This window comes from Coenobita brevimanus, chromosome 101, assembly GCF_032717465.1.
Source record: "Coenobita brevimanus isolate Jiangsu-jjx chromosome 101, ASM3271746v2, whole genome shotgun sequence".
NCBI lineage: Eukaryota > Metazoa > Arthropoda > Malacostraca > Decapoda > Coenobitidae > Coenobita > Coenobita brevimanus.
In genome coordinates this window covers 64056470-64068505 of record NC_137054.1, presented here as the reverse complement: position 1 = coordinate 64068505, position 12036 = coordinate 64056470, and positions in this window count along the sequence as shown.

Genomic DNA, 12036 nt, shown 5'->3' with positions numbered 1-12036 from the left:
CCAGAGACACAGGGTAAGGATCATGGAGCGGGGCTGCAGCGGTGGCCGATGGTCGGTGACATCCTACCTCTATGGTCGGTGACATTTGGATATGGCAACAGTGGGGGAATCCCAGGTCATCCCGCCTGCCCCACCACAGCGTTCATTTCTCGCTGCGGCTACTATAGCCACGCCCATATCCCAAATCCATCCACACTCAAATCCCATCCAGTTCTACTATAGCGATACCAGTATCCCACGTCCAGCCACGCCCAATCCCAACTAGTCCTAGCCACACCCATATCTCACGTCTAATGTCGCCCAAATCCCAACCATTCCTACCCACACCCATATCCCACGTCCAACCACGCCCAAATTCCAACCAGTCCTCCAAACCCGTCCGACCCCGGCCGGCTGCGTGTTTTTATCTGCAGATGTAAAGTGGCATTAGCTTTGAGATAATTAGCCACTGGGAAATGTAACAGTGCAGTGCTGATGACAGCATTGCATACCGGGTACTCTGGAATAAATGAGTTGCTACAAGTGTTATTCCTGTGTGCACACACATACAGTGTATTTTCTGAGTGAGTGAGTTAAGAAGTGAATGAGTGATGTGAGGTACCATATACAGTACATGTGTACAATAAGGCAAGTCTCTTGATATCGGTAATTAATTTGAACTTTCTTCGTTTTCTACCACCACCACCAGCAAATGTGTTATCATTACCTGTATCAGACGTAGTTTTTATTTTCATAAAATACCTGAAATTAGTATTACAAAGAAAATGTGATGTCCTTATTTGTCTTAAAGCTTAAATTATTTCCGTAAAGAATTTTACTCTAATAGCTGCAAACTTGTTCCAGCAGCTGTCCCCCTTTCATCAGTAATAGACGTGTTACACTCCCAGTAGAATATTTACTGGTCTAAATTATATTTATAGCATTTCCAAAGTGTTACTTATACAGGGAATAACATCAATAAAGTGACCCCTTCCGTAAGTCATAATTGCATGTTAATAGTCCCATTAATGTTACAACGTATGTCAGTTATGTATTGCCCTTCTAGTCAGTGGATCTAGCAGTTGTATTGTCATACCTTTGTACCCAACCAATGGATTTCTCAACCTCAATCTGTGATGAGCGTGATATTGAGCGACGTAAAGACCTGGCTTAATTTCAGTTTACTCAGACGCGACCAATTATTACATGTTGCTTCATTTAGGAAATTCTAAGTGATGAAGATGACCTTCTTGAGCAGTCTCCTCCCAGGAAAAAAAAAAAATCTTACAGATGAACAGAATGAGGTGAAAATTATAGTTGACATGCTTTTACTGTAATATATATGATAAAGTGGAGATTTGTATATTAATAACCTGCATAACAGTTGCAGACAGAACAAAGCTACATTGCCAAACATTTATGTACTGTACTTCATGTATGGATAAATGTTGCACATATTACCTGCTATTCCCCTTATGTATTAGGACTAACGGTATAGTTTGTATTAATTGGCTCCACCTCCACAGGGGATATGTCAATCGAGGATCCACCAGTACATCCCGCTACAAGTGCTGAAGATTGTCCTTCCATCAACGTCCATCCAGATGCTGTTGTACATCATCAGTTGACACCAGCAGACTATGGTAGATATTCACCCATTCCTCCTCCAGGATTGTATAATGATTATATGTAACACATGCAACTTGATGGCAATGACTAATTTTGTAAAAGGGGCACAAATGGTTGAGGAAGGTTTCCTCTGGTAGGATTTATGGATGTCCATAGCATGTTATACAGTAATACAAGCACATTATGGCGTATAGTCACATGTACGAATGATAACACAGCAAAACTGTGACGACATATTACAGAAGAGACGAGTTCGGTAGTCTCCCCTGTCCCAATGATAATGGCGAGGATAATGCTTGTAAACTGTCATTTTATCAGTGCACTCTCCTTATGCTGATGTTTTCCATATTGCACACCAGACATGGGGTCTATTACTGGATTTCTATTACTATTACTGTTAATATCAATTGCTCTCTATTATATTACTATTATAATTAGTGGTCATCTATTACTGTTACTATTACTAGTACTATTACTTGGTCATCTATTAGTATTACCGTTGCTATTAATATATTATTTACGATAACGGTATTATTATTATTATTATTATTATTATTTTTTTATTTTTTTTTTTTGGAGGCTGTTCCACTGAATTCACAAGTATGTCTAGATCACCTGATGGCCAGTTGACCATCCTCCATTCTGCACGGTCTCCTGTGGTGTACCTGCAGCTTGAAGAGCAGCCAACAGGTAACCAAAGTGAGAAGGCTGTTTTTATTGATTATGGTAAACGGTATTAAAGAAGTGTCTAATGGGAAAGTAATATACAATTATCTATTACTTTGCCTTCTATTACTATTACAATTACTATTACAGCCATGAACTTGTGATCTATTACTATTACTTTGAAAACCCTGTAATAGTCTATTACTATTACTGTTACATATTACTATTACCCCATGTCTATTACACACATATAGCAACACCATTGGTTAGGTATGTCACAATGATCCCAAACTATTTATGACATTACACAGATGGCAGCATCCATTCCTTCCACCCTGATGGTCAGACTCCCGTGGAAGAGGACAGAGATAGAGTACCACAGCTGGAGAAGACACTGCATGGTCAAACTCTCCTGGAAGTGAACAGAGATGGACTACCACAGCTGCAGATAGCATTGCATGGTATGTTGAATGGCTAGTCGTAATGCATATTACACAGTATAATCACATAAAAGTGGTGTATACCAGTTTATCTGTACAGTTACTGTAAAAGAATATACTGTAAGCACTACAACAACAACATTCAGCCACGGTGTTATGTAAGTATAATTGTCAAAGGTATTTATAAAATAATCTTGTTATACATTGACTTCCAGTATATATGAATGTTTGCGAAGAATTGGTATACTGTAGGTTAATCGTGCACTCTATGAAGTAGAAAAGTATTTATACGTGTATATCCACGTAGGCGAATATTTTATGGTATTTTAGCATGCTGTTGGGATAATTAGTATGTAATATATTTGATGCCACCAGATTCTAACCAAAATATCCTTTACGCGTGGCATCAGCCACAGGTATAGTCCAAGGTACTGTATGTCTGTGTCGTTGACACCTGTAAGGGCAGCGTTTATCATATACCTATTTTCTGCAGATGACAGTAATCCAACGTGTGATGGCATATAAGTTAATTGTGGGCTTAGGTAATAGTATCACCCACATGGTCAGCCATGGGAACATATCCCCACTGAACCCATCTTCACTTTAATGTTATGATTTTGGCAACCATATCCCAATCGTTATGCAACGAAAACCTGTAATCTGTAAATTACCAGTAAAACACCTTTGTTGGCGAGGTACGAGCGAGGGCATTTAAATCCGAAAGCATTGAAATGTCGACTTACACCCCAGGAATGCCTGGAGTATATTGATGGGTATCCACTTATCAAGTTTCATGCCTTTACAACAAACTGTCTGGCCTGTGGCCCTCTTTTGAAGATTTTCGACTTGCTGTGCTTGGCGCGTGTCACGTGCCACGTGCACCGACTGGGTGTGATGAAATCTGTCAAAAAAAAAAAAAAAAAAAAAAAATCTTAAAGAATTAGGCTGTGGTCGGCCCCGTGGTTGCTGAGATATAAGCTTCTCCAAAATGTTACGATCGGGCCGGTTCTGGTCGCTCATTTGTGAGAAACTACCACTACTTGACGAGAGACTAGCGAGAGCCCTCGCTCGTAATCACTCTGTATCCTGTAGAATGCTTGTCAAAGCATATTAATGCTATCATTTTAATATCAATCATACCAGGGTATGGGAGAATGCAGGGACGTCTGAAGGGCTGGTGGGATAGTTACGTGACGCACAAATAAATGGACGCCCACTGGACTTGATGTGGCCTGGGTCACCCCATGTTACAAGAGCAGAGCATGTAGGGGAGTGTTCAGCCTCACCTTGTGTCTCTTTATCTTGCCTCAGTGCTGGTTCCTGCAGACCCACCCATGACATCAACTTTTGAGTGTCTCTGCACTGAGGCAACACAGGTTAGGCTAAGAATGGTTTAAAGTAGCTAATTATCAGACCTTAAGTTTTAGAATAGTAGTCAAAAGTGCTGTGTGGCCTTATCGGGCCACTCAGCAGTTTAGGAAATGAGAGCTACTTCCTGACCACTCCTGTGCAGGTGATGTTCACTTGTGGTTGACCGTACCTCGCCACAGCGAGACACAGGGAAAAGTTTGGTTCCTGGGTGGATGCTGCATTTGTGTCTCTACACCCAGTTAACAGGGGCATCATAGTATAGGTTCCATTTCATCCAGTGATCTGTTTGAATGGTTAACCCCCCAGCGATGTAAATGGTAACTACTGTAAATAAATAAATGTGCATGTGGTTAGGTTAGTGATGTGGGGCTTAAGTAGTGATGTGTGAATGAGTGTTTGCCCATTTCACCAAGCATGCTGTTGACACTGAACAGTTCTCCCACTTTAATACTTCTTCTTTCAGTTTCTGAATCTTATCTTACCCCATCCTTAGGTGGGAAAAAAAGTCCATAATGATGATGATGATGACGATGATTCTGCTATTTGATGTGTACTGAAAAAGACAGAACTTGTGGCCAGTTAACCGTTGCTTGTTTAGTCCTTTGAATACTAAGATTTCTGTCAGCTGAAGAAAGTCATTCGGTGTTAAATTAAGCATAACTCATTAGTTTATCAACAGCAGAAAAGGTTACTTGATTATTTTCACCCCAAATATTGCAAATTGAATCAAATATTTTGCAGACAGAATAAAATGCAGTACCCAGGTGCACCAAGCACAGTGAAAGAGTTGACCCATTCAAGCTGATCCATATTAGAGACTTCAAACAAGAAGTGGATTAGAGACTTGTCAAATGAGACATCTTCCCAAACTAATAAGTAAATAAATAAACTAATTTGTAGATAATAAAAAACTTATTTTTAAAAGACTTCCCCAGCCTGTAGGGGTTACTGATGATGCTAACCAAAGGTGCTGTATTGCAGGTAGTGTGAGGTGAGGCTGGATCCATGTTAGAGTGAGCCATGTCTGGCTGAAGCCACCTGCCTCTCCCTCCCCTCTGATGGGTTCCTTTACAAGTGTCCTCCAGGCAGAACTGACACTCTCTGGGACCAGAGGGAGTAACTATGTAGCGTGTAGCTACATGTAAAGGTAAAGGTGGACGCAAACACCATGAGGTGCTTAGCCACGGTGCTCATCTCTGTAACATAGGCCTTTGAGCCTGTAGCGGGTTATCCACCCAATAACCCTGGGTGCAAGGCCACTACATCATCCAGGTCACCACAGTTACCTCCCCTAGGTGTTACCTTAGGCACTCATTTTATCTGCCGACCCACAAAGGGTGGATGGACACCCGAGTCAAGTGACCCCAGCTGCCCGCACCAGGATTCGAACCCTGGCGCTAACGGGCCGGCATCTTCGCAGTCAACGATGCTAACCACTCAGCCACCGCGAGGTGTAGCCATATGGCTGTATGGTCTATGGCAAAATGTGAAATGTTTTATACCATAGTTCAGTTAATTACCAAGATTTAACATTTGATTCTTGACTTGAGATAAGTGCAATAAACCACCTTTATGATAGATTAATTGGATGGAAATCAAGTCTGTCGTAGATATACGAGTAATTTGTACTGTGGGGTTCATGTTTTTTACCACCTCCAGCTTTACAATTAATGATAATGATAAGATCTCGGTTCATATTTTTCTTGGTTGTTGAGGAAGCAGAACCCACACGTATAGAATAAGTGTTTATAGATAATTATTAGAAAAATAAATAACACAGAAGTCAGAACTGAGGTACAGATTGGTTGCTGAGAAGTTCAGTAATGATTACAGGTCAAGGGTACGGGACAGACTGACTGGCCAAGTTTGCTTTCGACCATCCTTGAGGAAAACCGCTTGTTAACAAAGGCAATTGTATGCCCAGCAGCATTCATCCCAAAGGATTTGATGTCACTTTGAAAATTCTGAAAGTGTCTGTTAAGAGGGGTCCGTTTTATACAGTGCCCACTGAATCAGAAATTCACTATTATTTTTAGGAGGAGAAAGAACTGTGAAGTACTGTCCTGTACCAGTGATACTGCACTAACAAGCCGTTGAAAAATTAACCAAGTAACTGAAAACCATTAAAAATAATAGATCTGAACAGTCTTCAGGATTTCCTACAACTTATGAATCTTGGCATATCTATATAACATTTTGTTTTTCAATATTGTACACATTACACAGCCACAGACTTCAAGATAGATACAGGAAAGCTTGTATAACTATATACCTAAAATAGATATGGGCCCAGGAGTCTGAGAAAGGTAAGAATTACCCTCAGACCGTATCTCATTTTTTTTTTTTCGTGTATGTTTTTAAAATGTCGCCAACAGTTGATTTGTGAAAGACATGTTTTGACCACCATTTATCTTTAATGCCAGGATGTCTGAGGAGAGGATATTTTGTTTGGTATGCTACTGAAATTTTTGAGATGTTTTCAGTGGATAAGGAAGATAAATCCCTCAACTATATTTATTGTTGTTAACCTTGCTAACCCAGTCAGTGTTGGGTTGCCGTGGTATTTTTACTCATGTACTTGTTTCTCACCAGTGCACCAGACTCGCTGAGAGGTAGTCATCCCAGATTTCAATGGAGATACATATCTAGAGCTGCCTTCAGTAGAAAATGTGGGTCAGTCTGGTGCTAGAGCTGTGGTTCCTGACTCGCTCCTCTGATGACGTCCTCTACAAAGGCCAGGTTGGGGGTAGAGCGGACTTCATTGTCCTCAGCCTTCAAAATGGCCATGTTGAGTTTTTTTTACAGCTTAAGTTCAGGACTTGCAACCGTGTGTGAGTAAAATATTTATCTTTGTCCCTCTCCCTTCTAGTCTTACATAATGCTCTTAATGTACCTGGATGCAAACTTTTAGAGAAGTTGCATTACGTAGTCTCTGTTTAAGGCATATTGCGTTATACATTGATGTGGGAAGGGTGTATTTCGTTCGGGCATGATGGTGGTGAGTCAGCAGTGGTGCTCTCATGTAATCACAGGTTTTTGAGTACTGCACTCTCAGATCCATCACCCCAAGTGGAGTGTCGCGTGTTTACCACTTCCATGTCTTATCATTGTTATTTGGATTTAATTGAATGTCACAAAATTAGATTTGCTTTTGTCGCAGAATCACCAACTGTAATGTGTTGTTTCAGATTCAGGCTGAAGTAGCTAGTGGACCACTGCAATGGGTGGTAAACTTCAGGTCAGAGTGAGCAACGAACAATCTCATGCAGTTTGTTCAGGAACTTATTCTGGCACAAGTTGTTTCTGTAGCCATGCTCATGCTCCCAGTGTGGATTTCTGTGCTGGCAAGGTTGGCAGCGGTACTTTTGTTAGGAAAGAAATAGCCAAATTCCCTGCTGAGAGAGTAAAGAAAGTATTAGTAAGAACAGCAGTAAATTAAGAAAAAAAATGATTATGTAATAACACTATGTAGTACTGTTCAGTGTAAACATCACGTAATACTTACATTGCACTGTAGTATATGCCACCAAGAGAATGCGTAGGTGGCGCAACTGTTAGTATGAAGTTAATGGATCAAATTATTGGGCATAAGTATTTGAAAAGTACGTGCAAATTAATGTGATTACGCCTGCTTGATATCTTCCCATCACTAAAATGGTGGAAGAATGCTGTCCTTAATGGTACTGGTAGAAAATGTTTATGTAAAATAATGTTCTCCCTGCCAGTACAGTTCCACACTAGTCCTCCCCCACCCCATGTTTGAAGATTATGATAAATGACAGTCAGGAATTCAATTTCATTGTCATCAATATTCACATTTGAAGATATGCTATGAGGACAATACAATTTTCTCTTTTTAAAGCATTTTGCATTGTCTTATTTTCAACTGCCACACTCCGCCACACTTACACCCACTGACTTTTGTTTACCACGCTAAATGGATGCTTGTCTCTGACAGAATTTGTTTAGTAATTTTCTGATTTCTGCAGTTAGTTTTTGTAGTGTGTTCTACATCAGTTTCTTGTATTATATTCCTCACACGAATTATGTTCTTTGATATGCGTTGTTTTATTATCCGTACTCGCCCCGGAGGAACTCGGGGACGGGTATTGTTTTCACTCAATTTGTCTGTCTGCCTGCCTTTCTGTCTGACTGTCTGTCTGCCTGTCTTTCTGTCTGACTGTTTGTCTGCCTGCCTGTCAGTCTGTTAACAACTTGATACAAAAACTTCTGGTGCGATTTTGACTAAAATATTAGGGATGATGGGCTATGACCCTCTCATCACCTGTTTGAATTGGGCCAAGGCCCAGGCTGTAAGCCCAAAAAATGTAAAAAAAAATTGTTTTTTCGCCATAACTCCTTTCAAATTCGTCATATCGACATGAAACCAAAACCTAAAGGTGCATCTTTCAAATCTTCATCCTATAACATGCCTCATGACATCAGGAGGGGTCACCCCCCAGTCAGCGGTAGGGGGGTCAATGTCAGGGGGGTCGGGCCTAAAATTTCAGCTGGGCATAAAATCGTCAATATCCAAATTTGATATGTGACATCTTTGACTAGATATCCTGTTGTGTTTATACGTCAGCACTAAAATGACTGCCGGGGACGGGTTTGCAGTGCCTTGGCACTGCTTCTTGTTTTGTTTGTTTTGAACTAATACTCTCATGTTATAAAGTGATCAGTCATGCTTGATGTTCTGTGTTGTCTTGTCCTTGCTGTGGGAGAGTGAGGCACTAGTAAGGTACTGTAGTCCTTATCTGCTTCCAGTATAAATGAATCACACTATACTTCTCTCTTCACTGTTGGTGCGCGTAGATGCTCACTGTTCCATTCACTCGGCAATCCCCCTTCCCAGAAAAAAGTAGTGATGTTAATCACTATATAAAATACCTCAAATTCTGATTCTCATGGTGTAAATTAAGGAATGTGCAGTATTGTAATGATCAAATATTGAATCTGAAACATAAAAAAACAAACACTGTACGGTATAGTAGGTGATTCAGATTTCATGAGGTTGATTTGATAAGCTGGTGCTAAGTTGGGTGCCTTTTAATGATCTAGTTTACTCTTCTTGCCTCCCCTGTGCTAACCATACAGGAGCCCTATGCGTGTTGCTGTGGTCAGGGTGTGCAGGAAGAAGAGGAGAGGCATCCTAAGGGTCAACTAAGGATGACGAGTAATGGACAAACGAAATCCATTAAACTGTCAGAGACATGAGAATAAAAACGTTTGGCGATGACTTGGTAAAATCCTGCAACAGCGCAAAGCCTCACCCAGCTTGTGACTCCACCCACAAGGGTCCCTCCCTTGCACGCCTACAGGAAGCAACTCTTCCTCCACTACCCTAAGTAAACCCCGACAGGAACGTTCCACTTGCTGCAGCCATGAGTGTTGCGGCCGTTCCTTTGGTCTTCACCACTCCAGGCTGACTCCTTCAGATATCATCCTATGAGAAAGATCAGCCTCAGGGAAACGTGCCGCGTGCCCATGTAGACGGGGTTGGCGTTCACGTAATATTATGCAGGAAGTTGGCCTCCACTCAGAGTGGTGGAGTAATGGGTCATTACGCACTTGGGCATACCAGCGATACCTCATTATCCTTGGAGGTCACTCAGCACCAACGAACTAATTAGCCGCTCCAAGGTACTGTTTATTGCCCGCGTCACACATGGACTCTAAGCAAGCCTATAAGACGCCATGGTACTGAAGGGTGTTATGGAGGCTGCTTGTAACCCACTCACTGGCACAGATCCCACCAACAGAATCGTCTGGCGGTAGCAAGAGGACAATGAAAGACGTCAACGTACTGAATGTTGCCTTTAACAGTTGACTCAGTACGATGGATCTTATACCTTTTACCCCGAGTACGTCATTTTTGTTTTATTCCGACTGTCAGTGGACAGTTTTACTCAGAACACTTGATGATGATGAGTGGTTATGTAATAGCTCTTCATGAATCCTTTCACTGCCAGGAGGTTGTCTTAAGCTAAATAAATCGTCTGGCAGCCGTAAGTAGTCGTATTAGAGCAACCTTGGTCTGTCTGGCCCAGCAGACCCATCATCCGCAAGCAAACAGTCACCCCTGCAAAGCTATCACATGCAGTGAACCGACGTTCCCTGCAGTGGACAGCACCTCGCCACATCAAGGGGCAGGGAAGAGTGGATGTTTGGTTCCTGGATGGACGCCGCATTTGCGTTTCCACTCAGTTCAGGGGCATCATAGTAGGATCCACATAACCCCATTATTTGGTTGTTTGGTTACCACCCAGCACTGGAAATGGTTCCTGGGTTACAGGAAACCATTAGTCTTATCACTCAGTGTAGGAAGAAATAGACAGCACTGCATCAAGTGAGTGGATGATGGTCGCCACCGCCTACCAGTGGCAGCAGTATGTAAAGAAATATAGAGATATGTTATCTTAGTAACGAGGTTAATGTGCCACCAGACAATATGATTAAAGTTAAAAAGAATCTGGTAATAAAGAACGCAATATCTCTGTCTCTCCGGTAACTGAATAAACCCGTGTGGAGACAGCAGGAATAAAATACAATAAACCCGTGTGGAGACAGCAGGAATAAAATACAATAAACCCGTGTGGAGACAGCAGGAATAAAATACAATAAACCCGTGTGGAGACAGCAGGAATAAAATACAATAAACCCGTGTGGAGACAGCAGGAATAAAATACAATAAACCCGTGTGGAGACAGCAGGAATAAAATACAATAAACCCGTGTGGAGACAGCAGGAATAAAATACAATAAACCCGTGTGGAGACAGCAGGAATAAAATACAATAAACCCGTGTGGAGACAGCAGGAATAAAATACAATAAACCCGTGTGGAGACAGCAGGAATAAAATACAATAAACCCGTGTGGAGACAGCAGGAATAAAATACAATAAACCCGTGTGGAGACAGCAGGAATAAAATACAATAAACCCGTGTGCAGACAGCAGGAATAAAATACAATAAACCCGTGTGGAGACAGCAGGAATAAAATACAATAAACCCGTGTGGAGACAGCAGGAATAAAATACAATAAACCCGTGTGGAGACAGCAGGAATAAAATACAATAAACCCGTGTGCAGACAGCAGGAATAAAATACAATAAACCCGTGTGGAGACAGCAGGAATAAAATACAATAAACCCGTGTGGAGACAGCAGGAATAAAATACAATAAACCCGTGTGGAGACAGCAGGAATAAAATACAATAAACCCGTGTGGAGACAGCAGGAATAAAATACAATAAACCCGTGTGGAGACAGCAGGAATAAAATACAATAAACCCGTGTGGAGACAGCAGGAATAAAATACAGTAAACCCGTGTGGAGACAGCAGGAATAAAATACAATAAACCCGTGTGGAGACAGCAGGAATAAAATACAATAAACCCGTGTGGAGACAGCAGGAATAAAATACAATAAACCCGTGTGGAGACAGCAGGAATAAAATACAATAAACCCGTGTGGAGACAGCAGGAATAAAATACAATAAACCCGTGTGGAGACAGCAGGAATAAAATACAATAAACCCGTGTGGAGACAGCAGGAATAAAATACAATAAACCCGTGTGGAGACAGCAGGAATAAAATACAATAAACCCGTGTGGAGACAGCAGGAATAAAATACAATAAACCCGTGTGGAGACAGCAGGAATAAAATACAATAAACCCGTGTGCAGACAGCAGGAATAAAATACAATAAACCCGTGTGGAGACAGCAGGAATAAAATACAATAAACCCGTGTGCAGACAGCAGGAATAAAATACAATAAACCCGTGTGGAGACAGCAGGAATAAAATACAATAAACCCGTGTGGAGACAGCAGGAATAAAATACAATAAACCCGTGTGCAGACAGCAGGAATAAAATACAGTAAACCCGTGTGGAGACAGCAGGAATAAAATACAATAAACCCGTGTGGAGACAGCAGGAATAAAATA